At 34.2% G+C, this 26,724-nt stretch overlaps 1 pseudogene; it reads right to left on the bottom strand.

Annotated features, from left to right (window-relative positions):
• Positions 1 to 26,724, bottom strand: part of LOC125810004 (histone-lysine N-methyltransferase ASHH1-like) — a 37,398-nt pseudogene that overhangs the window by 9,834 nt on the left and 840 nt on the right.

Here is a 26,724-nt window from a genome sequence, read left to right as displayed (position 1 = left end):
AATTTAAATAGGGGGTTGCTTTAGCATAATTACCTTATATTCTCATCAGCTAAAAGACCCCAGCCACACCCTTCAGTCCTCAACAACTTAGTTTTTGCATATTCACATTTCTGGAATCTCTGTGGACAGCAAGAAAAATACTTCAAAACAATCCAAATGACACTCATTGTCTTTTTTCTAATACGGCACTGAGTAGAATCTCCTATTAGTTATTGAAGCAATCATCACATTTAAGGAACCACAAACTCCTCCTCACACTAGATGAAAGGATAAATTTAAGTGAAGAAAGATTCTCAACACAAAAAGAACTAAATAACACGCAGCAATTATTTTTAATTTCATTTTTTTGTTTATAAAGGAATAACTAGGAGCAATTATGTCATACGACAACTGCTTGGAACAAAGCGAGTTCAATCAAACAGAGATTTCCAGTTCCTCAGCATATATGATAGATAAACCACTAATTCTGAAGCAGCATTTAATCACACCCCAATGAAATAGGAAACCTTTTGTACAAATATAGAGATCACAGTTGCATTTTCTCACAAAATATCAATCAAACCCAAATATCACACCTTCTCGGAAAACCTTCTAGCCGCAACCAAATTTATTAAGCAAATGAATCACCATTTACAGTTATAGAGAGCACATGACCTCCCTGGGGTATCACATATGCAACGATGACACACTTTGTTGCATGGCCATAGAATAAAATTTTATAGAGCTCGGCTTCCTCATATCACATAAATCTCTAGATGTTCACTGGTTGGTGGTTTGCAACATACGATGGAGCTCCTTTATAGGAGTATAGTCTACACAAAATAAGGAAGATTTCCTAGTCACAAGGATGCCTAATTATACTTATAATACAACCATTAAAAGTATTATTTTTTATGATCGTGGCATTTTGGCCCCTTGCGCGCACCTAGACTAATTCCATGGGGTACCTACTACCTCCCACTTGCACAAATACCAGATAACACAGTCAATCAAAGGCTCTTACATATCCAGACTGTGCCCAAAAAGACATAGCAAGAGTAGTATCAGTACAAACCACACGTACTGGTAGGCATCATCGGTCAACCCGATGCCCACCACATAATATAAGAATTCAATTAGCAAGATCATGCAATAAAAACCACTTGCTCCTCGACCTTTACTCTCTCTCGAATACCTCAGAATTACACTAGCACCCTTACTACTACTTCCGTTTCAGTCAACTCACCTTACTAGGTTCTTAATCATGGCCTAACCATTCTAACCCATAGAAGAGTTCACAATTACAACTACCAACATTTCCTTGAACCATCAACCCTACACAACATACCCTTGCCTTCTCTTCATCTTACCCAATCCTTGCCACCTGGTGCCTCTTATCAAGGCTTCCTAACCTCAAACCACGAATCCCTTGCAACACCCAGAAAACCTTTCTCTCAATATTAACAACTCTTGAACCCTTGGCTCTCCCCGGCTCGTTCAACAATAAGATACATAACGAATTAAATCAACATAGTAGAACAAACATATATAGGTCATCACTTTCTTTTAACCCTTCAGGAGCAATACAACATCAATTATCACTTAAGAACAACGTACAACTTCACAATTAATAGATATGCAATTATGTCAAGTCATTGGTCCTGTCATGGAACCCAAACCCAAACTGTTAGCATACCGAAACGTGGTACCCGATCCAATGTTTATGCTGAAACGTGACAATCGATCCAAGTTAGTGTGTCGGAACGCAACACCCGATCCACTCAACAAGCCACAATCACAATCACAATCACAAGTATATTCTCAAAATTATACAATCAAGTCATGATTCATGGCGTTCATCATTCACCTATCTCATTTACTACTAGTGTGGTCAATAATTGCAAGATTCACATACATACATGTATTATAATGTAGCAAGAGAAAACATATATCACACAATCATGAAATCACAACCATCACCTACCCATATATCATCGTCTAAGGCTTCTTCCTAGGATTTAATTATCTCTTATTCGATGCACGAAGGCCTACGCATAAATCCTACCATTGATTTACATTATATTACGCAGTGGGCATAGATTTATAACTACTCAATTAATAAACCTAGCCTACCTGGGCGCCAAGAAGCTGCACGGAGTTTTTGGCTTCAATTCTTATTTTTGGACTTTGTGAGGATGATCTTGACCTGAAATCCGCAATCCACTGCTCTCCTTACGCTAGAAATCTCCTTCTCCTTCCTTCCCAAGCTTAGAGCAGCTTTTTGGGGGGTTTCTAAGGTGGTTTACGTCTAAATTAGGTATTTTAGGAAAAAGAAGAAAATAAGATTTCGTGTTATTTACATTCTGTCTCGCCTATCCTGCTCAAGCGCCAGCTTACCCCGCCGTGGCGCCACTACCCTAGCGGCATCTGGCCCTCTTTGGTGGGACAGTGGCCCAGTATTTTTCCAAAATTTGCTTTTTCTAAATAACGACGGTTCGGGTCATTATAGAACTAGAGCACATTTGGAATGAACAATTACATCATACACAAACAATAAGGTTTAGATCTAAACTCTTCAAACTTTTTCCATTATACCCTAGGGAAATGTCACCGAGATTTCCTAGACTAGAATAGAAAAATAATCTTTAAACTAAGAAAAAATGTTAAATAAAGAAAATAATATAAGTTCATAGATCTAACTCTTCAGTATGTATCTAGATATATCAAATGCAAAAACGAGTGTATTTTTAAAATCCAAAATCAAAAAAGTAAAATCGTACCAAAATTGGCTTTTGAAACACCCTCGTACAGCGCATATGCATTTGCATTTGCTTTTTCTTTCTCGATCTTTACTTTTTCTTTATTCATTGTTATTATTTTTTACCGTATGCTGAAAAGGCTAGAAGGCGCAGTTGAGTTTGGTTAGGAATAACTTTTTTCGAGAGGTGAACTTCGAAAATCAGTTTTGCCCTAAAAATTTGGAAATCAAGTCACCTAGTCGAAATAGAAAACTATAAAGAAAGGGAGGCTAAGGTTATGAAGTAAGGTCATCTGGTTAAGGAAAGTTCACGTTATGCTAAGCAATTTCATAATCTAAGGTGTTAGCTGGTTAGGTCAGCTGGTTAAGGAAATCTCGCTTAGCTAAGCGATTTCATTATCTTAGGTGTTGGTTGGTTAGGTTAGCTGGTTAAGGAAAGCTCACTTAGCCTAACTAACACCCTAGATTATGAAATCGCTTAGCATAACTTGAGCTTTCCTTAACCAGCTGACCTTACTTCGTAACCTTAATTAGACTCCCTTTCTTTATAGTTTTCTAGTTCGACTAAGTGACTTGATTTCCCAAATTTTTAGGGCAAAACTGATTTTCAAAGTTCACCACTCGAAAAAAGTTATTCCTAGACAAACTCCACTGTGCCTTCTAGCCTTTTAAGCATACAGTAAAAAAGAAAAACAATGAATAACGAAAAAGCGAAGATCGAGAAAGCAAAAGCAAAATCAACATCAGATGCGCTACACGAGGGCGTTTCGAAAGCCAATTTTGGTACGATTTTACTTTTTTTATTTTGGATTTTGAAAATACATTCGTTTTTGCATTTGATATATCTACATACATATTGAAGAGTTAGATATATGAACTTATCTTGTTTTCTTTATTTTAACATTTTTTCTTAGTTTAGAGATTATTTTTCTATTCTAGACTTGGAAGTCTCGGTGACATTTCCCTAGGGTAAAACGGAAAAAGTTTGAAGAGTTTATATCTAAATATTATTGTTTGTGTATGATGTAATTGCTCATTCCAAATGTGCTCTAGTTCATACCCTTACCAATGATTTGAGGCATTTACTTGAGTAGAGGGTCTATCAGAAACGATCTTTCTACCTTGTAGGGTAAAGTTTATAAGACTAGAGCTGACATCTCTTTTCTGTAAGTGTTGTTAGTAATTTTATGAACTCCCCCATAAGTCATTGGGATGCAGTTGTTTGTATTCTGCGATATATAAAGTCAGTTTCAAGTGAAGGACTATTCTTTGAGGATCAATGTTACAAGCATATCATTGGATATACATATGTTAATTAGGAAGGATCACCATTAGATAGATGTATTACATCTGAATATTGTGTTTTAGTGGAAGGTAATTTGGTGTCGTAGAAGAGTAAGAAACAGAGTGTGGTTGCTCGATCTAGTACAGAAGCAGAATATCGAGCAATGGTTGTAGCAACCCGTGAGCTAGTTTGGATCAAACAATTGCTGAGAGAACTAAAAGTTGAAGAAATCGATCGGATGGAACTTGTGTATGATAATCTAACGCACCTTCATCTCGCATCAAATCCAATATTTCATGAGAGGACTAAGCACGTTGAGATTGATTGTCACTTTGTCAAAGAAAGATAATCTCAAGAGATATTACTACAAAATTTGTGAAGTCGAGTAATTTACTTTTAAATTTCTTCACCAAGTCCCTCACCATTAGAGGTGGAGACTGTGATATGTTCATGGAATGTTTTGAAGAGGATCTCACCTCCTCTAAATCGGACGGTGAGGCTACCAGGGATCATGAAAAGAGATATTCATCGATTAAATACCCCCTATGGAATCTCTAGACACAACAACCAAGCACAACCTACCTCCAAGGAACCCCTCCAATCCGGGAGGATGCTCTAACATTACCATCAAAGTTTCCACAACCAATATTCAAAATCAAATAACCCCTACAACTAATGTTTCCAATGGTTAGCTTCGTATCATGGAATATTAGGGGAATAGGATCCAACGGTTCCTTGGAAATATTACTCCTCTTTAAACAACAATTTCATTGTCCTCTCCTCTACCTACAAGAACCTATGTTTGCTTGTGATAAAATGGATAAATTTAGAAGAAATCTTGGTTTTCATCAGCCCTACAACAACAGTTCTAACAAAATCTGGATCCTTTAGTTGAATGACATTGATGATGAGGTCATTCATGATTGGGAGCAACATGTTTTTCTCAAAGTTATTCATAATGTTGACCAAATTTTTTTCCTTTCAGTTATCTATGCCAAATGTACAGAGCTGAGGAAAAACCTATGGGCAGAATTGAGAGTTATAGCAAACATTATCCAAGACCCTTGGGGAGCAACAGACAACTTTAACGTGGTGGTATCCAGTGATGAGAAATTTGGAAGAAGACTTCATAAAATGGAAGAAACTCTTGATTTCATTGAATGCCTTAATGAGTGTGGTCTTCAAGATGCAGGTTTCTCACGTTCTAAATTTCCTTGGTGCGACAGTAGAGACCCCCCTAACAATATTTAGGGAAGATTGGATAGACTTGTTTATAACTCTTTATGGTATGATATGTATAATGCTACTAATTTTACTCACTTAACCAGAACGTTCTCGGACCATGCTCTACTTTTGGTTAAGATGAATAATGATACTCCTCCCACTATCAAATATTTCAAATTCTTGAATATATAGGAGGATCACTCTGACTTCTTGGATATAGTTCAAAACTCTTGGAATGAAGAAGTCAATAGGAACCCCCTGTATATCCTTCACCAGAAAATCCACAAGACTTACAAAGCTATTAGTTCTTGGTCTTGACAAGCTTTTGGGGACCTCTACGAAGAACCTAAGAGACTTGAAAGCCAAATTCAAGCTCTTGAAGACAACAATGTAACCAAAAACACCGGAGATAACAAGAGAGATCTCGCTAGGCTGAAGGCCGAATTCACTAGATTTCTCAAACTTCAAGAGTCTATCCTCAAACAAAAAGCTAGGGTCAAATGGCTTGAAGGAGATTTCAACACTGCGTATTTTCTCAACATCATCAGAGACAGGAGAAAAAGGTCGAACATTAGGAAAATTATGGATGAACACAACAACTGCCTAAAAGGAAATGACAAAATTGCTGAAGGGGCTATTGGATTTTACAAGAATCTCTTTACTTATGACAATACTAACCCTGATTATAGCTCCCTTAATATTATTCATAGGTGCATCACAAAAGAGGACAATGACATGTTTTGCACCCTTCCAACACTCAAAGAACTTCAGGATTGTGTATTCTCTCTAGATCTCGATAGTGCTCCTAGACTGGATGGCCTAAGTGGGTACTTTTATCAAAATACTTAGAGCATCATTGCATCAGATCTCCATAAAGTTGTGACTGATTTTTTCGCAACTGATATCCTTCCAAAAAATTGTATACTCATACTTTACTTGTTCTTATTCCTAAGATTGATCACCCCCAATCTTTTTTTAATTTGGGATCTATCAGTCTGTGTAACGTTTTTAGTAAAATTATTTCTAAAATATTGACTAACAAATTGACCTCCATCCTTCCTCGAATTATCTCCAGGAATCAAAGTAGCTTTTTTGATAACCGAGAAATTCGTCTGTGACCCGTCACACTTTGAACCAATCACAATCTTTTAAATTCGGTGAATAATGGGCCCTCCCCTCTACCCTTCTCCACTCAAATATCGGGCTTCTCTTTGCATGGTGTGGGGCTTGAACCTGCGACCTAAGTCACAAATCCGCCACCTTTTGCCACTCGAGCTAGGCCTTGGGAGCAGGAATCAAAGTAGCTTTCTCAAAGGCAGAGCCATTACTGGAAACATTCTTCTTGCCCAAGAAAATATTAGTGATCTTGGCAAACCTAACAGAGGGGGCAATGTAGTGATGAAACTAGATATGACTAATGCTTATGACAAAGTACCTCGAGAATCAACACCCTATAAAGACTCAATGGTCCTCTAGCAACTCTCAAAATTGTAAAGTCATCTGTGAAGTTAAGTCAGTGGTGGAGCAACATATTTACTGAAAGGTTGGAAGAGGAAATGTTGATATTTGGTTTGATAAATGGTCAGATCTAGGACCCTTGCACTTGCTCTACCCCAACAATGAAGGGCATATCTCTATCAAGCTAATTATTGTTCTTACTAGTAATTGTCCAAGCAGAGCTCCCGAATGATCTAAAGAACAATATCATCAACTTGGGGATTATTCTCAACGGTCTCACAAATGACAAAAGCTATCTGGGAAAACACCAATTCTGGCCACTTCACTCTCCACTCTGGTTGGGATATTATTAGAAAGAAAAGAAACCACAACAATACCACCAACAAGATCTCAAATAATAGCATTACATTTAATATGGCTTTCCTACTGATGAGAAAGTGGCTAAGTAGGGCATCAATATTATCTTGGGATATCATTGTTGTGCTGCAACTAATGAGAACAACAACTTGGAAACAGTGAATCACCTATTCTGTTAGGGTGAACATGCTAGAAAAGTGTGGTGTGAGATCGCAGGTCCACTGGGAGTGAGACTCACCCATAGGACACTTAAAATCCGCATCCTCAATTAGTGGAATACTGTTACAAAGAACTCCATTGCTAATTTTGTTATTCATGCTCTCCCTCTCCCCCCCCCCCCCCCCCCAATGATTTGTTGGGAGATATGGAGAGAAAGATGCTCTAAGGAATTTGATGCTATTAAGCCTTCTGTATACAGATCTAAAGCTAATATTCTTTTTACCATTGTGCATATTACTAAGAAGAAATTTGGCAAAGCTAACATTGTAGAGTCTTGGAGAAATATACACTACATTTTGGATGCCGAAATTCACCACAGAACCACTACCATAGGTAAGTGGATAAAACCTCCAAATATGTATGTAAAACTCAACAGTGATGGTAGTTGCATTCAAGGCCGTTGTGGTGGAGGTGGTCTGATCAGAAACTCATTGGGAAACCTCGTGTTTGCTTAGTGCATCAATTGGAACCTGGCACGAGTAACATCGCAGAAATGGCAGCTCTTGTTTATGGCCTTAAATGGTATGCTAATAGAGGCTTCTCTAATGTATGGGTTGAAACAGACTCCATGTTGTTAACTAGATGTATTAAAAGAGAATGGGACCCACCGTGGAAGATCAATGCCAGGAAAATAATTGAAGAGCATGGTTACCATATTTGTCATTGCTTTAGGGAGGCTAATAAACCTGCTGAAAAAATCGCCAACTTGAGTCATGGCTTTTTTAGGAGTTCTCTTCAACTCTTTTTTTATCCTTCCTAAGCAAGTTAGAGGTCTCTCCAGTATGGATAGATGGGATTTCCCAACCTTTAGTACTAAATCAATGTAACCAGCCAATATTATTTACGAGCCCTCCTAAATTGTATGCCTGTGCTCAGATAGCTTTTGAGCTAATTTGGACACCCCCCCCCCTCCCCCTTTTCTGGTGCTACTTAGTAGAATAGTCCTACACTGTTATTACCCCTTATCATGTCAAAGTTTGGGATGTCAAACTCAAAGTTGTACGTTTGCCCAAAATCAATGATCAAAGTTGGAATTTTTTTTAAAAAAAATAATAATTAGGAAAGGTAATAGCATGACAGGACTTTTTTGAGCTTATCATAAAAGTTCTAAAATACCACTACTTCCACTCTTTCTCAACACATGATTGTAACACAAATTTGGTGCACTATCCATAAAATCTGTTGTAAATTTAGAAATCGATAAGACCACTGTAAAAGTATAGTAATAAAGAGAAACAACAGAGTAACGTTCAACTAATTAAGAGAATTATCTAATTTACCTGATTTCTGCAAGTGTCACCACACGAACAGTATCCCGGTGTACATTCAATGTTTGTTAATAAATTCAAACATCTTCCTACACATGCACTATTAGGATCACTTGCATCATACTTGCATTCACATATAGCAATATCCTCTTCTCTCAGTTTCTAATGCCTGTAAGACATAAGAAAATTGCAATTAAAAATGACTACCCAAAGCCAAGATCAATGATAATTGAAAACCATTCAACTCCAACTCAAAGTCAACTAATCGAGGTATGCATCATTTAGAAGCTTTAGTTTTGGAAGTCAAAATGCTATAAACTACATAATAAGAAATAGAACACAAAAACTTTCTAAGGAATGAAACAAGAACTTATTTCTCTTTCACAAAAAGAAACTAATTTTTTGTATCTCATCTTATAGAACAAAGAAAAAAAATGAAACATAAGCATTATTCAACATTAGTTTCAATTCACAAAAGGTTCTTCCTTTTAAGCTTGACCAGATAATCACAACCCGCAATTCAAATTTCTTGTTTACTCATTTTCTTGTCATTGAATTCATACTCCCATGGCATCCTTGGCACAACATGGAAAAAGATACAATGTTTATCGAAGTTTAATCTCTTTTTTTATTAGTGGTTTTTGAAAGCTTTATCTTAAAAGTGAAAGCAATGGTAATAACCAATCTTTTTTTTTTTTTTAAATGGTAATGTTAACGTAATGCAATAACCAATCTTTTTTGCATAGTTATTGTATCCTGATCTTAGATACGCAAACTAACTGTTTCGACCATAATCAATATCTCATCCAAGTGGTACTCACAATTGCAGACAACGTAACAATAATTCAGAAGTATAAGCAACAAGTGTACGAAAATGAACTTCAAAGTTTAAGGGTTATCAAAAGAAAGAATGCAATTAACTGGCAGGAAAATCATCATTAAAAGAAACAAAGAAAGGATTTGAACTCACTTTCGCCATATAAATTCATTTTGAGTAATATGCATAAATGGTGTTACTCCTTCGGGCAGTTGGACCTTCAAAACAAAAGTTAAGAATTCATCATTACTTGATGTAAATAGAATGGCATATTGTAATGCAAAATCACGTATACAAGCAAAGGGTCTACATTTATTATACAGTCATAAACATTATTATATAGACATCATTACTTAATGTTAATAGAATGGCATATTGCAATGCAAAATCACGTATATAAGCAAAGAGTCTGCATTTATTATATAGTCATAAACATTGCTATACAATATTATTTTAGCAAATATTTAATCAAATATCATACATGATTACATACACCATGCCATCGATGTGTGCATCCATGTTTTGATGGAAGGGCAGGTGAAGTAACTCGATAAGAAAAGGCACAATTGAATGCAGAAACCATAAAATTGTCATTCCAAACCAGAATGATATTAAATAAGCCCACATTTTCGATACGTAAATTTTATTAATAAAAGCATCAGCACTAAGATGGTGCTAGAACAGTAGAACGTGTATGACTATAGCTCTTTCCAGCTGCAAGGAGTCAATATAATCCAAAAGAGTGTAGAAATGATTTACATTTTTCAATAAGCCCATGTTTGTTGAGAGGACAAACCAGATTTTATTGAGAAAGATCAGTTATTGAGGAACTATAGCTTTGAACTAGTTAGTTATGAAGGGCAATAATAAAAGTAGTCTAGTCTAGACATGTGTTGACTCAATATCACTTGTTTAAATAATTCTATACCATTTATAGCACCAGAGTCTACTAAAAATGATGAAACTCATTTATGTACTCAACACAAGACACTGATATCTTCACTTACTAGTCTTTTTATACTAGTACAACTATCAACCGATATTCTCAGGATCCAACAACAACATTACCCAGTGATACATTCTTAGGATCAAATTATTGTAGTAATCTTACCACCAGTTTTGATGTCATATCAAAAAAAGAATTTTTTTTTTATCATTAGTTCTCTAGGTATATTGTTGTATCAGTTCTTTGGGTATTGTCTTCTCATGATTTCAGAAGTCTACAGAGTCACACAAAATCATATCCACATTGTTACATGTCATCATCACTCCAAGTGACACATAAATGATCTAACACATTTGGAATGAAGAATACATCATACAGGAACAATAAGCTTTATATCTAAACTCTTCAATCCTTTCCAGTTTCACTCAAGGAAACTGTTGCTGAGACTTGCAAGACTTAAATAGGAAAATAATTTGAGAACCAAGTAAGAAATGCTAGGATCTAAAAACCAAGTAAGAAATGCTAGGAAAATAATTTGTGAACCCAGTAAGACTTGCAACTCATCAATAATAAATGTTGATTCTTGCACTCTCTTTTCTTTAATAATATTTATTATTTTCTTTTGTATCAATCTAAAAAGGGCTTTCCTAGAATGGAAGATCCTCTATCCAAGCATTCAAGTTAATAAGTTAACTTACGTTCATATCTCATATGTGATGTAATGCCTTACTAAATTTTCTATTTTTACACTTTCTTTTCACAAGGTAAATAATTTCATTAATGTTTGGGTCAAAAGGCATTTGAATACAAGAAGTATACCTAAAGGAAAACCCTATAAAATATATGATTTTCTATGAAAATCACCTAATCTTCTACACAACATGAGACTTCATGGTTGCACCAAGAGAAAATAATGGATAGGAGGCTTCTCCTCACCTTAATAAAATTCATCATCTCTGCACCTTCAAAAGTTCTCTCCACCTTTTCGTACTAAAAACTATTAATCTAAAAACTTATTCAAATATTATTTTATAAAAAACTTTTTGTCAACTTAATATAATGAACTATTCAAATGCTTTATTTTAACTGTGTTGGTCATAGTATGCCATTTTTTCGTAGGATTGTCAATTTTTCTCTTTTTATTTAGTTATCACCACTAATAACTAGGTCTACCAAGATAAGTTCTCCATACTTGAGAAGATCATTTGAGATTACTAGAATTAGCTTCCATCTGTTGAACTAGTAAGAGAAACATCCAAGGAAACAACATCTTGAATCCCATATGAGAAAGCTACAAATTTGTTTACTCTTTAAACAACACAACCACATAATTACATCCAATTTATTCAATGATCACTTTGCTAATTTGAAGTAGATAAACATATTAACATGTAAATCTGATTGCAAAAACATTGGTCCAGGTCTAAAAATTGATAGGGGTGTAAAACCTTTTCTTAACCAATGTTCACCCAATTGAGGAACAACGACTAAGAAAATTAACAAGAATGGCAGAAAGAAAAAAATGGGAGAGAAACGTTCTAAGAAGCTAGACAAACATCCAAATCATCATTTTCGTAGTAGAATTTGGTCAAATTATGATTAAATCAATTCTCCTAAAAAGGATCGGTAGCATGGAGTCATTAATCATGCTTGGTTATTTTTTTATTTTTTTATGACAAGGGAAACCCGCAGCTGATACTCTTTGGGTGCGCACAGGGTAAAAACCCCGCTCCTATGCAATAGCTCACAAACCACATAGGAGAGGTAACCCGCACTAGAAAAGCCCGGTGCGACGAGCTCGACCCAGAAGGCAAACCCCTTGCTTTCGCTGCCAAGGGGTTTTGAACTTGAGACCTCCAACATGGAAGTCCCAAGCCCAAACCACTGGGTTGGTTATAAAAAATATTATTCTTCAATTAGGTTCCTAATTTGACTTGCCTGAAGAATATTGGAACTCCACTCCAAACCTTGAGTTAAGTGCAGTGCATGCAACTGGACGCTTTGTCTCGCTTAGGCGAAACTTCAGTACAGGCACCAAGGCAATAATTGCCACTAAAGCTTGTAACTTATTATGCATGAGCTCATCGTTGAAACAGTCACAATAAATAATAAAATTGTTGTTGTCAATACAAAATATTAATTGTTAAGGAAACTTTGTCAAATAGGAAATAAAAACCTACCAATTTAGTATAGACACTACACTCGAACTAGAAGCTTAAACTCCATCTTTGCATCTGAATCACAAATTTAAAATGATTTTTTAATTTGATTTTCGCAATACTTCATATTTTTCACTTATTCTAGTTATTTTAATACTCTATTCAAAAGAACCGTTTGCATCATATGTTATACGTAAATAAGTAAATAAAGTGTTATTTATCTAACATCTTAAACTTTTAGATGAGATAGTTACACAATTCAACATGGTATTAGCCCATATAGAGGCAGTGAACTCAAGCCTCACTACAACCCATTATCAAAAAACATGTGCATGGTTCATGCTTGCACATGACGAGGCGTGTTGAAATCATAATTAAGTAAATATAATTTGTTCTCTTTCATAAGATAGTTAGACACGTCAACAATATATACATGAGATTACCCTAAAAGTAGTTTGCTTTTGCTCATTATGACCTTTTAACTATTGTGGGGTCTCATTAACCCCCTATACTATTTTGAAGCGGTATTATTGCCACCCGACATAGAGAATGAGATGCACTCTTTTAAAGAGCACGAGAGAAAAAATAAAGAAAAATTTACCACATTTTTCCTTCTTTCCTTTTCCTTTTTCTTTTTTTCTCCTCTCCTCTTCACTTGTCATACCTTCTACTTTGTTGGTGGTTCCCAAAACTTATTCACTTATGGTGTCCAAAACTAGAAATTATACCTCATTACTGAACATAAACAATACAATTTGAGAGCTAGTAGATAAACCAAAAATAGGGATGGATCTGACTCTACTATCATAGTAACAAAATGAACCTACACATAACACAACCCCAATAACTACGTCATGAGGTGAGGATTCTCCAAAACTAGTCCATTTCGTTTACCCATAGGACACTTAACAAATGCCAAAAGTTAGATATTACGTTTTCTTTTCCTTTTGATAGAATAATAATGATGGTACCCAATTAGCTTACGCATATCTTGACTACTAAAATTCATATATGATATAAAAGAAATATCAAACATATTATATTCCAAGTGGAATTCTATATAAAAATGGATGGTTTGGTATATATGGACAATTTGTAAAAATGTTTTTCCATCATCTAGAAGATTACTCAACATTTTAAAGCCACCACTACTAAACGTGTTACTTAGATTCTTAACAAAACTTATGACTTCCAATTCAATTTGATTCTCTGTTAATGAAAATAAGCACTTGAATTCTCGAGTTGGAAACATCAAGTTTACCCTAAAGAGCGAATGACTAAAATTACTTTAAGCATTAGCTAAAGCAAATTGTATGTCACGCCCCGAGCCTACACCCTGGGCGGGACCGGCACCCAGAGACCATTTCTGGCCCCAAGCGAACCCTTGGCCTGGCTTTCTTAACTCAGCGGAAACCTCAACAGAATAACTCAATGCAATGCAACATTTCAAAATAACTTAACTTATAAAATATGGCTATAAAGGCAACTCGAATCTCAAAATAGAATGTTTACATATATATAGATGAGAGACTCAAAACTAACTGACTGACGGTCTGTCTATGAAGCCTCTAAAAATACTGAGATGGATGTTAGGACAGACCCCGCAACATCCCAATAAAAACAAAGAACACCAAAATAATCGAGTCCTCCGGAATGCAAGGAGGCTCACCACTGACTCTGGAGTGCTCAGTTGTATCAACGACGTGCAAGATGCTGATCTGGGGTACCTGAATCTGCATCATCAACGATGCAGGCCAACTGGCATCAGTACATGGAATGTACGAGTATGCGAGCTGGAAAACTAAGCAACAAAGGCTAGAAGGAAAAAAAATCTGGAAGAAACTGAATAGCTTACCTGGCTCAACTCAACTCAACCTGACTGACTTCTTTCAATATAAGGCAGTTTTAAAGCAAGTGCGATATAAAGAAAGACTTTTTAAAACATGCTATAAACTCTGTATGTACACTAAGATACAATAAGCCTGAAATGTATATAGAAATACAATGAACTGATGTATATAAAAAATACAATAATCTCTGCATATGAAAATATAATAACTGCTGTGGGAGCCTCTCTAACCGACAACCATCACATAAGAGCTATAGTGATGATACAGCGATCGACCTCACGCTGCCAGAGCATCTTATACCCGGCCAAAAGTATAAGACCTGAACTGCCTAATGGATCCACTAGTCTAATCTGAAAAGGATTCATCTAGAAAGCATGATCCTTTTCTACCCATGGTGGCTAACATGGTTCTATGGGGGCTGTGGGTTCTTTGAACGCTCCCCCAATTCGGTGCTCGATACTACTCCCAAAAACGTACTGGCTCTTATGTTTTTAAAACATATTTATTCCTGCTGATATGAGATAATTACTCAAAAACTAGCCCGAAGGCTCCTTTGGAAATCTCAGTTTCCAACCTTGTCTAAATGTAAAAACATTTATTTAAAACTTCCTTGGGAATACAGAGTTCCCTAATAACTTTGAGAAAAGAACTCAACTTTGAACTCATGACTTAACTTGAAACTGAGACTCTTACTCGACTTGAAACTCTATACTCTTTTACTTGACTTCTGACTATCTTTCCTTGAATCGGAATTATGAATTCAAGGTATTCGATCACATGTTGAGGAGGGATCCTTGAATGCTTAGATGTACTTAGGAGTGTCGGAAACTACTATAAAACATAGGTATAATACTTTGGAACTTGCATGAGAAAGTGAGAAAAGAAACGGGGAAAACTTGGCTGAGACTTCAGGTTTCTGGTGACACAGGTGGAACCTACGGACGCCATCGACGGACCGTAGATGGACTTACGGTCCGTACTGCAGGTCCATGGATCGCGTCAGAGATTTTTTTTTCCAGAATTCATTTAAGAAAAAAAAAATGACTAAGTGTTGACCTACGGTCCGGACTTACGGTCCGTAGGTCAGGTTACGGACCGTAGGTCGTGCCCGTAGATCGATGCCCAAAAACCCATCTTCTGTCCCGATTGACGGTTGACCAGTACGGACCGTCAATCGATCTACGGTCCGTAGGTCACGTCCGTAAATCGGGATCGACAGCCAAAACTTTCTGGGAATTGATGGTGATTCAACTTCAAAAGGGTCACAACTCTTAGAATCATAATTCCCTCAATCATACAATAGGTTTCAACTTAAATACACAACCTAATCATGTCTCACAACGAACAATAACAAACAACTTCAACAACAATTCCAATCTTTTCTCAAATCATAGGATAAACTTAGTGTGTGAGAGGGAAAGGATCAACCCACACGAAAACTCACATGCCTTGATAGGGATCACCCCCGACGAAAAATCCACAACGGAAACTTGTTGATCTCCTTTCTCCTCTTTCTTCTCTTCTTCTTCTTCTCCTTCTTCTCTTCTTCACTCTCACGAACCCTAACTCTTTCTCTTCAAAATGGGACAAAAGTGATCCAAAGATCATCCTAATACAACAATATGAGCTCAAAATAAATAATTTGTGAAAGGACCAAAATGCCATTAAATTTCCGGATGGATTTTCCTTCCAACTGCCCAGCTTCTACAGGGAATAACTCCCTCATACGAACTCGGAATTGAGCAAACTCAGTGGCGTTGGAAAGATTGTTCCAAGGGCTTCGCAACCATAACTGGAACTACTCCTAACTCATCCTGAGCTAGGAGTTACGACTACTCAAAGTTGGCCAAAAACTCATTGATTTCCACGCTTAGCCAAATTTCCAGATTCGTCATTTTTCCAAAAATGACTATTTCCAAATTTCAAGCTCCTTCTAAGCCACTTCAAATTGTCGGATGCTACATTGTATGCACATACCTGTGTTGCCAAAGATTTATTAAAGGTGCGGTTAAGCTCTAAAGTTGAGCGAAAAACAGGTTGAGCGCCGCATTTTGCTTAGTTGGTACATCAATGCGGTCATCAAGACACTAAGGTGTATACCTTACTAAAAATGGGTGTGGTCCTTAATAGGCAACACTAGATGATAAAATTCACTTAAATGTGAAAAAAACAACTAATTCCTTTGTACATATAGTTATTATTCTTCGATTTTAATTATTTTTGTTTGCTTCCTTATTAAAATCGTATTATATATTTAAGCTTAAAGCTCCAATAGACCTCATTACTTTTTTGCACAATTGCCTTTGATAACATCGCCTTACACACATGTTAGAGTTACGATTCTCTTCCAAAACTGTCTCTATTTCCACAGAGGTGGGAAGTAATACCAGTATGCTACCACTTTTGGTTTTAATTTCTCCAAGAAACCATATATGCAACCTCAAAGTGTTAATCTAGTAATACAAACATCAAATAAAAGCTTTCATTCCATGAGAATGATACAGGCAAATATATATGTTGCTCTCAAGAAGTTAAAGTTAGAGGTAGCTTTAGTCATTTTCCAATGTGCACAAGCGGGAAAAAAAAAACATGTCGTTCTTCATTCTTTCTAAGTTTACATCCTCTTGTGTTAAATATTTCATGTGCTTCCAAGCATCACATGATGCAAAGAAAGTATGACCATTGCATCTTTCTTTCTACTTCTAAGATCTCCTTGAATGGATCTTCTTTTATCTCTCTCTTTACCTCGTAATTTTATTACCTCTTGGAGCAAGTAGCTTAGAAATACAATAGTTCCTCAAGGACACACAGTAAGTCCATGCAACATCACATTTTTAAAATTTTACAACAGACTTGAGAAATAGTAACAAATAACATGAACTTAGGCATACCACATTGTTGTGCGACATCTATCCAACCTCTTGTGGAATCTGGAAACTCCAAAAACTCAACAAAGTACAAGGTTTTCATCAGTTTCATATCCAAGCACAAGATTACACACACAACCAAAAAAAAAATGAGTAGCCATTAATGGGTGTGCATTCCTATATATCAACTAAAAATAGTCCATTTTGTGCTTCATGTTCTAGAAATGAAAATGTGATCGAAGAATTAATAAAAATTACAAAAAGTATGAATTCCCAATCTGAACCAACAAAAGTTCTTCAAAATACAAAATAATTCAAAAGTAAAAATCTCTCATATACAGAATTACCAATGCCTGTAGACCATAAAAAATTTCTTTAAAACTAGGTATATGTCTAGAATTAACCGGCGAACAACAAAACTTTTTAGATCAAACTAGAATTAACCCGCGAACAACAAAACTTGTTAGATCAAACTAGAATTAACCCTTGAACAACAAAAAAAACAAAAAAAAACCCTAAACCCATAAAAAACCCTTTCTTTTTTTGCATAAATCAAATTTCTCAAAAGCAATGAACAACAAAACTTCTTAGATCAAACTAGAATTAACCCTTAAACAACGTAAAAAAACACCCTAAACCCATAAAAATCCTCTTTTTTTTGCATAAATCCAATTTCTCAAAAGCAGTGAACAACAAAACTTTTTAGATCAAACTAGAATTAACCCTTGAACAACAAAAAAAAAGAAAAGAAAAAAAAAACTAAACCCATAAAAATCCTTTATTTTTTTTTTGCATAAATCAAATATTTCAAAAGCAGCTTCATTCAATTAATCCAACATCACAACTGGGCAGAGATAGAAACACCAAAACTCATGAGGAAAAAAAATGTAAAATTGAGCATACCTTTGACGCAACGTTTGCAGAAAATAGGTTTCTCCAAAAAACTAAAACGTCTCTCTTGTCTTCGTATATATACACAAACAAACAAACTGAGATTATCACAATCTATATTTATTGTGAAGAAAGAAAACAGATTTTCTCAAGGGGTTTAAACTAGAAGACAAAAGATGGGTTTTGTTTGAAGTTTTAACAACGAAATTTTGAATACCTCTACGACGACATTCCATACTTATTTATTTGTTTATTTTTGTTAACTAGTACTCCAATTTTTAAATAATAGATATTCCCTCCTTTTTGTTTCTAATTGATTTTTCTAAAGTATTTGTTCTACTCTTACATCATCAATTTTTGCCTTCGTATTTTACTTCTTTAAAATTATCATATTTTCATTTTATAATTTATAATTTATGTAGCAAATTTCCTACGAAAAATATTATTTTCATGAAAAGGAATAGTGAAAAATGTTAACGGAGTATATAAGGCAATATTGTTCTATAATGAAATAAATAAATAGAATTAGAAATATTTTTATTAAATGATGAAAACTATATGTAATAATTTAACAGGGGAAAGGACAAATATACCCCCAACTATGACAAATGAAACTCCATGTGTTTCTTTAACACCCCGTATCCGAAACAGACCAAAAATGCAGATTTTGAGAAGTTGCAGGTGCAACTTACGGTCACCATCCATGGACCGTAGGTCAGACCACGGCCCGTGCTGGTGGTCCGTGGTTCACCACTGCAACCCCTCCCTAGCCAAGCTCAGAAAAATCGGCTAAGTCTCGACTCACGGACAGACCCACGGTCCGTAGATCAGACAACGGTCTGTGGTCTATGTCTGTGGATCAAGACCTCATTTACCCAGCCTTTGACACAAACTACGGTTGACCAGCACGGACCGTCAATCGATCCACGGTCCGTAGGTCTGACCGTAGATGAGGGTCAGCAGCCAGTTAGCTGAAAAATATTGATGGGTCAACTTCAGATTGTCATACCTCTTAGCACAAAATGAATAATATGTACCATGACCTATGGTTAGATAGATAATTGAATTATGCCTGTTTTAGTGATACTCTGTCGGGCAGACTCGACCTACAAACCCAATCGACGGACCGTCGATTGATTGACGGACCGTAGGTCCATTCCGTCAGTCACTCCGACAGCAGTTAATTCAGGGGTCTTTTGGTCTTTTCCTATTTCATTTAACCCCTAAGATACGTCGTTTAGACCCTAAATCATGAGGTTTTAATCAGTTTAAGCCTAGAAACATAACTAGAACTTACCTTAATCAAAATCATTAATCAAACTTAGAAAATTAGAAAAAAGAGAGGAGAAAAAGGTCAAGAACCCTAGTTCAAGAACGCAGCGAGGTTTCTTCAGTTCCAGCCCCGAAATCGAAAGATTTCTCCGTGGAATTCGTCACCAGGTATGTGGGATTTCACTAGTGGGTTCCTTTCGCCTATTAGATCCCTAGAATTCAGTCAGATTCTTGATTCCATGATTATGAACAGACCTAGGGTTTCTAGAATTATAGCAGATCATCATGAATTAGTTATTTAAATGTTCCAAATCATATTATCATGTTATTGCTCAGTTTATCGCATGAATTTCAGAACCCTAGCTATGTATTTCTTTAGTTCTTGAATTACACATGCTAGGTCAGATATTTCAGTATTCAGTTTTACATGCCTCAGTTTATGAATGCATCATTATCAGATTAATTGTTGCATTCTCAGTTTGTATGTTCAATTTTGAGCTATCCAGTATTTACAGAAATTCAGTCATAACAAGTTAACCACTTAATTCATTGGGAGTAGCATAATACCGAGTTGGACTAGGGTTTAGCGTACCCATATAGTCCCAGAACTACGAGCCACGTAGGGGTAAGTCCCCTCTGTGGGCAACATCAGTTTAGTGATCACGCCAGCATGCCTCTATACCTCTGGCAGGGTATATTGGGTCCTCTCGATGGGGCGTATACATCGGACTCCACATTTAGCTCATGTGGTTTTTTGTCGGTTATTAGTAGCTCCCACTGTTCAGTCAGACTCTTTTGCATTGACCATATTTCAGTACAGTCAGTATTCAGTCTCAACATGTTATAAATTTGGTCATTGCATCAGTTAGCTCAGTATTCAGTATTTTCAGTATCTATATCATGTTCAGATTATTTCATTGCTTTATTGCTTTGTTCAGTTATTTGTTATTTCAATTTTACTCTATCCTGCATGCTCAGTACCCTTCAAGTACCGACGCATACGTGCGCTACATCTTCTCGTGATGTAGGTTCAGGTTCTCAGCATCCAGATCACGCTTAGATCGATTCCCGATCTTCAGTTCAGCAGCATCAGTGGTGAGTCCTCATTCTTCGAGGACTAGTGACATGTTTATCTTTATCGCTTTTAGTCTTTAGTTTCAGTTTTGCTAGATCTAGTTGGAGCATGTCCCAACATTTCTAGTCAGTTTAGAGGCTTATTTCAGACATAGTTAGATTCAGCTTAGTGTTTACAGTTTGATATTTCTTTTGTATTAAACTCTCAGACTTGATATATTCAGTTATAGTATATGGGTATTCCCCATCTTTTCAGATTTATTTATGAATTAGCTTCCGCATCAGTTTATTATCTTTAGTATGCTCATGATCATGCCAGCATGGTTAGCTTGGGATCACTTGTGATCCTAGGTCACGTGTCCGCGTCTCGGGGCGTGACAGTTTCTTTTTATATGTCACCTTTTTGGATTGCACTTGCATTAAGAAATTAAGTAATTTTACCCTTCTACCCTTATTTAATGTTTTCATAAGTTAACTTTTCAATAAATAATGAATATGCTAGATTTCAAAAATTAAAATGCATTTGGATGACTATTTAAATTTTTGAGTTTATTTTTGGAGCCAAATTTTTTCACCAATTGATCCAAAAATTTAAAAAATTTAAAATTTTCCCACCTCAATTTTCTTATATATTTTTTTGTAATTAATAAAATTAAAATGCATTTGGATGGCTATTTGAAAAAATTAAGCTTCAACTTTCAAGATTATTTTTGAATTTTTCTTCATCTTTTATTTTTAATTTATCTGTTGAGATTTCTTTTTCAAAATTAGATTTTATAGAATAGTGAATGGAGAGAGTAATTAATCAAGTACTCCAATGAATATTAATTAGGAAAACCTACATAAATATACTATGTTACGAAAAGATTTATCATTAATAGCAATATCATTTTTTTTCACTTGATCACTTTTTATATATTTATAATACAATTTTAATACATATTACAAAGAACAATTTATAAAACAAATATAATACATGTTTTATTGATTGATAATACATTTATCACAGATTTTAATGCACTTATAATAATATGTGTCAATTTCATACCACACAAGCATATTATATTTTAAAACAGTTATAATACATATATATTGCATACATAATTCACCTATAATACATATTATTCACCATATATTTTATTATTCCCTACCATTTCAAAATATTACGAAAATCCTTCTTTTTCCTTCAAAACCCCACTCTTCCGGAAGCACAACTTCTCAATTCACAAAGGTCATTTCTCTCTTCCTATTTTCAAGTCCTTCAATCTTTTCATATATTCACTCCCTCAATCTCAACAGTTACTTCCTTTATTACAATTTTTAATTTCAATTTTTTTCACACTCCAGTCAATCGATTTCAAATTCTTCAATATGTAGTTTTTCTTCTTCTCAGACTTACAGTTCATCATTTTTTTTTCATCTTCAAAGTCTTGATACATATAGATGATGATCCTTATTTTAGTATTAAAATTATCCAATTAATCTCACCTAATATGGATCATATTTATGATTCTTACGATGATGATTGGGCTGAAACAGATCCAAACGGTTGCATGATCCATTATCAATGACGAATCATTATAATGTTGAAAAAGAGGGGAAAGTAGAACATGTTGATAAATACCATTTTCTACCCAAGGTTCATATTTCTAATATATGTAGTTGACTTTGATTCATAAATTTATGTATAATGCCTTCGTTTCAACTTTATGATACATTACAATTTCATCATGTACAATGTACCGTGTTCAAATATTAATTTTGATATATAATCCTAATTTATTAAAACACAAATTAGTATATATCATGTTCATAATTATGTATTTGATACATAACTATTGCAAATTTCGTTATTTTTTACTACCAGATACATACATACATACATACTTATTCAACTAGAAGAATATGTATCTGTAGACATTATCAAATATTATTGTTGATATATAAACACTAATATTTTATAACAATACCGGTTTGTATCATAATCATAATTATGTATATGACACATAACTTTGTTATGTATATAACATCGTTATGTATCATGTGTCGTTATATGCAACACTATTTTATAACTAAATCAGTGTATATCATATTTATAATTTTTTTTTGTATATGATACATAAATTTGTCGAATTGACTATGTATTAGATGTTGTTATGTATCTGCAGTCCTCGAGTAACATTTTAAGACATAGTTGCACCAATTGTTTAACACATGTATATCAAATTCAACAAATTTTAGACTTTATTGTATTTATCATATACATATCAAATAACCACAGTGTTATGTAGCAATCACAAAATAAATGTTATTGAGAACAATTACATGTATATTATATCTCTTATAAACTACAACATTTTTTCAATTAGAATAAGAGACATAAATAATAATGTATAATGCATAATTTTATGGTCATGATACATAAATAGTAATGTATAGTCAATGTCGGTGGAGGTTGAAAACGCCATAGAGGCGATGATAACGACGCGAAGGGAGAGGCTGAGAGCCCTCAAAGAAGCTCAAGAACTTCTTCAAACCCTTGACGATGATAGTCATAAGGCTAATAATTAAGATATTTATGATGTATCTTCTCAAAGTTTTTGATAATTTTGAATCAAAATTGAAAGGATCTTTGATGAACTTGGAGAAGTATTTTGAAACTCAATTTTTCTAATAATTTTGAATCAAAATTAAAAGGATCTTCAATGAATCGGGAAAAGAATGATGAACTGGGAGAAGAATTTTGAATGTAAAAATTTTCGTCAATTTTGAATCAAAATCAAAAAGATCTTCAATGAACTGAGAGATTCACAAAAGAAATTATTTGTCCAACAACTATTCCATCACTTTTGTATTGTTTATAACTCACTCGCTTTCCAGACTCCTGAACGTCTCAACAAAATAGAGATATTCATCATGTATTAGTTGTTGTTTTCGACTTTTTTTTTAATTTGGTACGATCTGGGAGAGATTTGAGAGAACAAAATTTGATTTTTTTGAAGTTGTTACGATTTGGTGGAGATCGACATTAACTTGATTTGGGGAAATCAATCACATTCAGTTTTACATTTCCTTTCCTTTTAAATCGTAACTAATTTTTTTAATGTATTAGATGTATTGTATCCGGCTTATGTATCCAAATGAAACTAATTTTAGGGAATTTTTTTAAATTAAAAAAAGGTAGGGATAGAAATATGTAATTTGCTCCTTACACTATGGAATTCTTAATTTTTTACATAATAATTTGATAAACAAAGTTATAGATGTAGAAAGGAATACTAAGTTGTTTGGCTCAAAATCATAATTATAATTACTTATTATACCTTTTATATGATATAGTTAATATTATAATTATGATATGAAATTTTTTCTCAATTCTAACTATACCTTTAACATAATGTAGGATATATTAGTTTCTAGGCTTTTGGTAGTTCTTTTAATATTTGCAAATGAAAATGTGTAAACAGAGATTCTAGAAATTGCATTTCGACTATGAACAAGTATTCTAAAAATAACATTTTGACAAAATATGAAATGTAATAATAAGTGAATGGATGTTAGTGAACTAGTCAAGAGCACACTAACTCATATTCAACGAAGTATGTAATGTAATAATTTAATTGGAAAAATCCTGAAAGTTGAAAGAAAGATTAATATCTACTAAATTGTTTCGTTCAAAAATAAAAATTATAATTTGAAATTATTTTTACCATCTATATGAGATAGGTAATATTTTGATCGTAATATAAATTTTATTTTAATTTCAACTATATTCTCAATTGAATACAATATGTATTTAATTTCAAATTTTATATCGAAATAATTCACTTAATCCCTCCAACCAAATGACTCATAGAGATAGGAAGAAACATTTTGATTGTCAAAAGTTTTTAGTTGTTTCATTAATATTTGTAAATGAAACCGTATGAATAAACATTCTAGAAATTATTTTTTTACAAATTATGATTTGTAAAGTAATTGTTTGAAGAATAATGGTGCACTAACCATGAGAACACTAACTCCTATTAGATCATAATTTTACTTATTTGTACTATCTATAATACAACAACAATAACATACGACTATAATCTCGCAAGTTAAGAATTTGGTTGAGGGACGATAAATGATACTCTCTCTCTGTCCCGTGACTTACTTTCCTTTTTGGTCAGTTCCAAAAAAAATGACACATTTCTATATTAAGTAACAATTAAACTATAAAATGTATATTTTACCCTTAATGAAATGATTTACAGCCACAAAAATTTATATCATTCATTTTGAACCATAAGTTTTAAAAGTCTTCATTTCTTTCTTAAACTCTGTGTCAAGTCAAACTACCTCACATAAAATGGAACGGAGGGAGTAATAAATATCCAAGTTAAGAAGGGTAATTAAGATTTAAGATAAACTTTATAAATTTTCATGTCCCTGCCAATATTTACACTTTTAATTTACTTTTTTAAAAAAGAAATCGTAAATGTGGAAAAGGAAGACTAGATCTAGTAAGTTGTTAGGTTCAAAATCATAATTTGAAATTATAACTTTCTATATGAGATACATAAGATGATTGTGATATAAAATTTGTCTTAATTTTAGTTATATCATCTACTAAATGTAGGACATATTTAATTGTAAATTTTATATTGGAATAATCAGTTAATCCTTTTAACTAAACGATAAGGAAGAATATTTTTGATCAACTTTTAATCGTTTCTCTAATTTTTGTAAATTAAATAGTATGAACAAACATTTTTATTGATGGATATGGAATATAATAGTAATTTGATTTTTTTTTAAAATAGTGATTGTGGAAAGCAGGGGCGGATCATAATTATGATTATTTATTTTACTTTCTATATGAGATTAAATAATTTTATGATGGTAATAAAAAATTTATCTTGATTTTAATTATACCCTCAACTAAGTTCATGATATATTTAGTTTTAAATTTTATATGTAGATAATTGGCTAAGTTCTTCTTACTAAACGACTCCTAAGTTCGGAAGAGACTTTTTGACAGTCAAAAGCTTTAATTCCTTCATTTGTGATGAAACAATACGAACAAACAGGGGTTTCCTCGAAAAGACGAGGACTCACCAAACACTGTTGCTAGCTGATTAGAGATAGTACTAATCATCAATATTAGTCACATTTCGTTGAAATAAAACCCAATGTTTTAGCTCGCTTTTTTCATCAACATATTTTTTCATTTCTTCCCTTACACCATCCGGGCATTTTTCACACCCTGAGAAGTCCTTGTAAGTACCAACTAGATGTTGTTTGTGATGAAAGATTCCGCCATTAGTAACGTTTTTACAAAAGTTACATTCAATTGCGTTCCTATTGGTCTCACTTGTTCTTTTCCCATAGTTTTTTTTTTGAAAGCAAATTTATACCACTAGACAGTGGTATAGTGGCTTATTATTAATAATAATCATAAAAAATTTTCAATAGGAATAAGTACAAGCAAGGGAGGCTAGGTCCTTACCAATCCTAATGAGGTACCTAACCTCTACTAATTAACAACCATAAAGAAAATACGAGCTAGAGAGAACTAGATATTCTATGATCATCACAAAGTTTATATTACGCTCTATGATGCTATTACAAGTGAGGATTCTTGAGTAATGAAAAATCATAAAGGTCAAGGAGAAAGTTGAGTTATCGACCTCAAACTTCCTTTTATAGATGTATGAACTAAACAAGATAGATTGACCTTCTAAAGGAACCTGAAATATGTTTCTCCTGTCTTCTTCAAATTTGTCCAATAACAGTTGACAATTCCAACCGGGGTCAGCCATTTTTAATTGCTGTTAAGATCAAAGAAACATAATCAGCACTATATTTTAATCACTGTAACAATATACAATCACTGTTAAGAAAAATAATCAGCAAAACAGAGCAGAGAAACAGCAATGTTGGTACAGTAAAACAGAACAGAACAAGACTGCAAAACAGAGCAGAAGAAAAGAGGAGGAGGAAAGAAAGAACACTTACCTGAAGTCAAGAAGCAACAGAATGAAAACCGCGACTGAACTGTCGAGGACTGAGGTTAAACATATGCGCGACTTGTTTTTTCATTCAAAAATGCACTTTCAAAAGGTCAAAAACAAAAAGTATTTTAGTCACTTTTAAGAGAAGATGAGGAGGATAACTCCCTGCTTATTCCTTGTAAAAGTACTACAACACACGGCTACCTACTGTCCTTATATTGTAATCCTCGACCGCCAAATCTTCTTACCTAGAATAATGTCCTCAGTAAGTTGAAGATGTGTCATGTCCCATCTAATCACCTTCCCC

This window comes from Solanum verrucosum, unplaced genomic scaffold (genome assembly GCF_900185275.1).
Source record: "Solanum verrucosum unplaced genomic scaffold, falcon-dt-bn FXZP01000492.1, whole genome shotgun sequence".
NCBI lineage: Eukaryota > Viridiplantae > Streptophyta > Magnoliopsida > Solanales > Solanaceae > Solanum > Solanum verrucosum.
The sequence above is the reverse complement of the archived record's forward strand: the minus strand, read 5'-3'. Positions and strand labels throughout refer to the sequence as shown.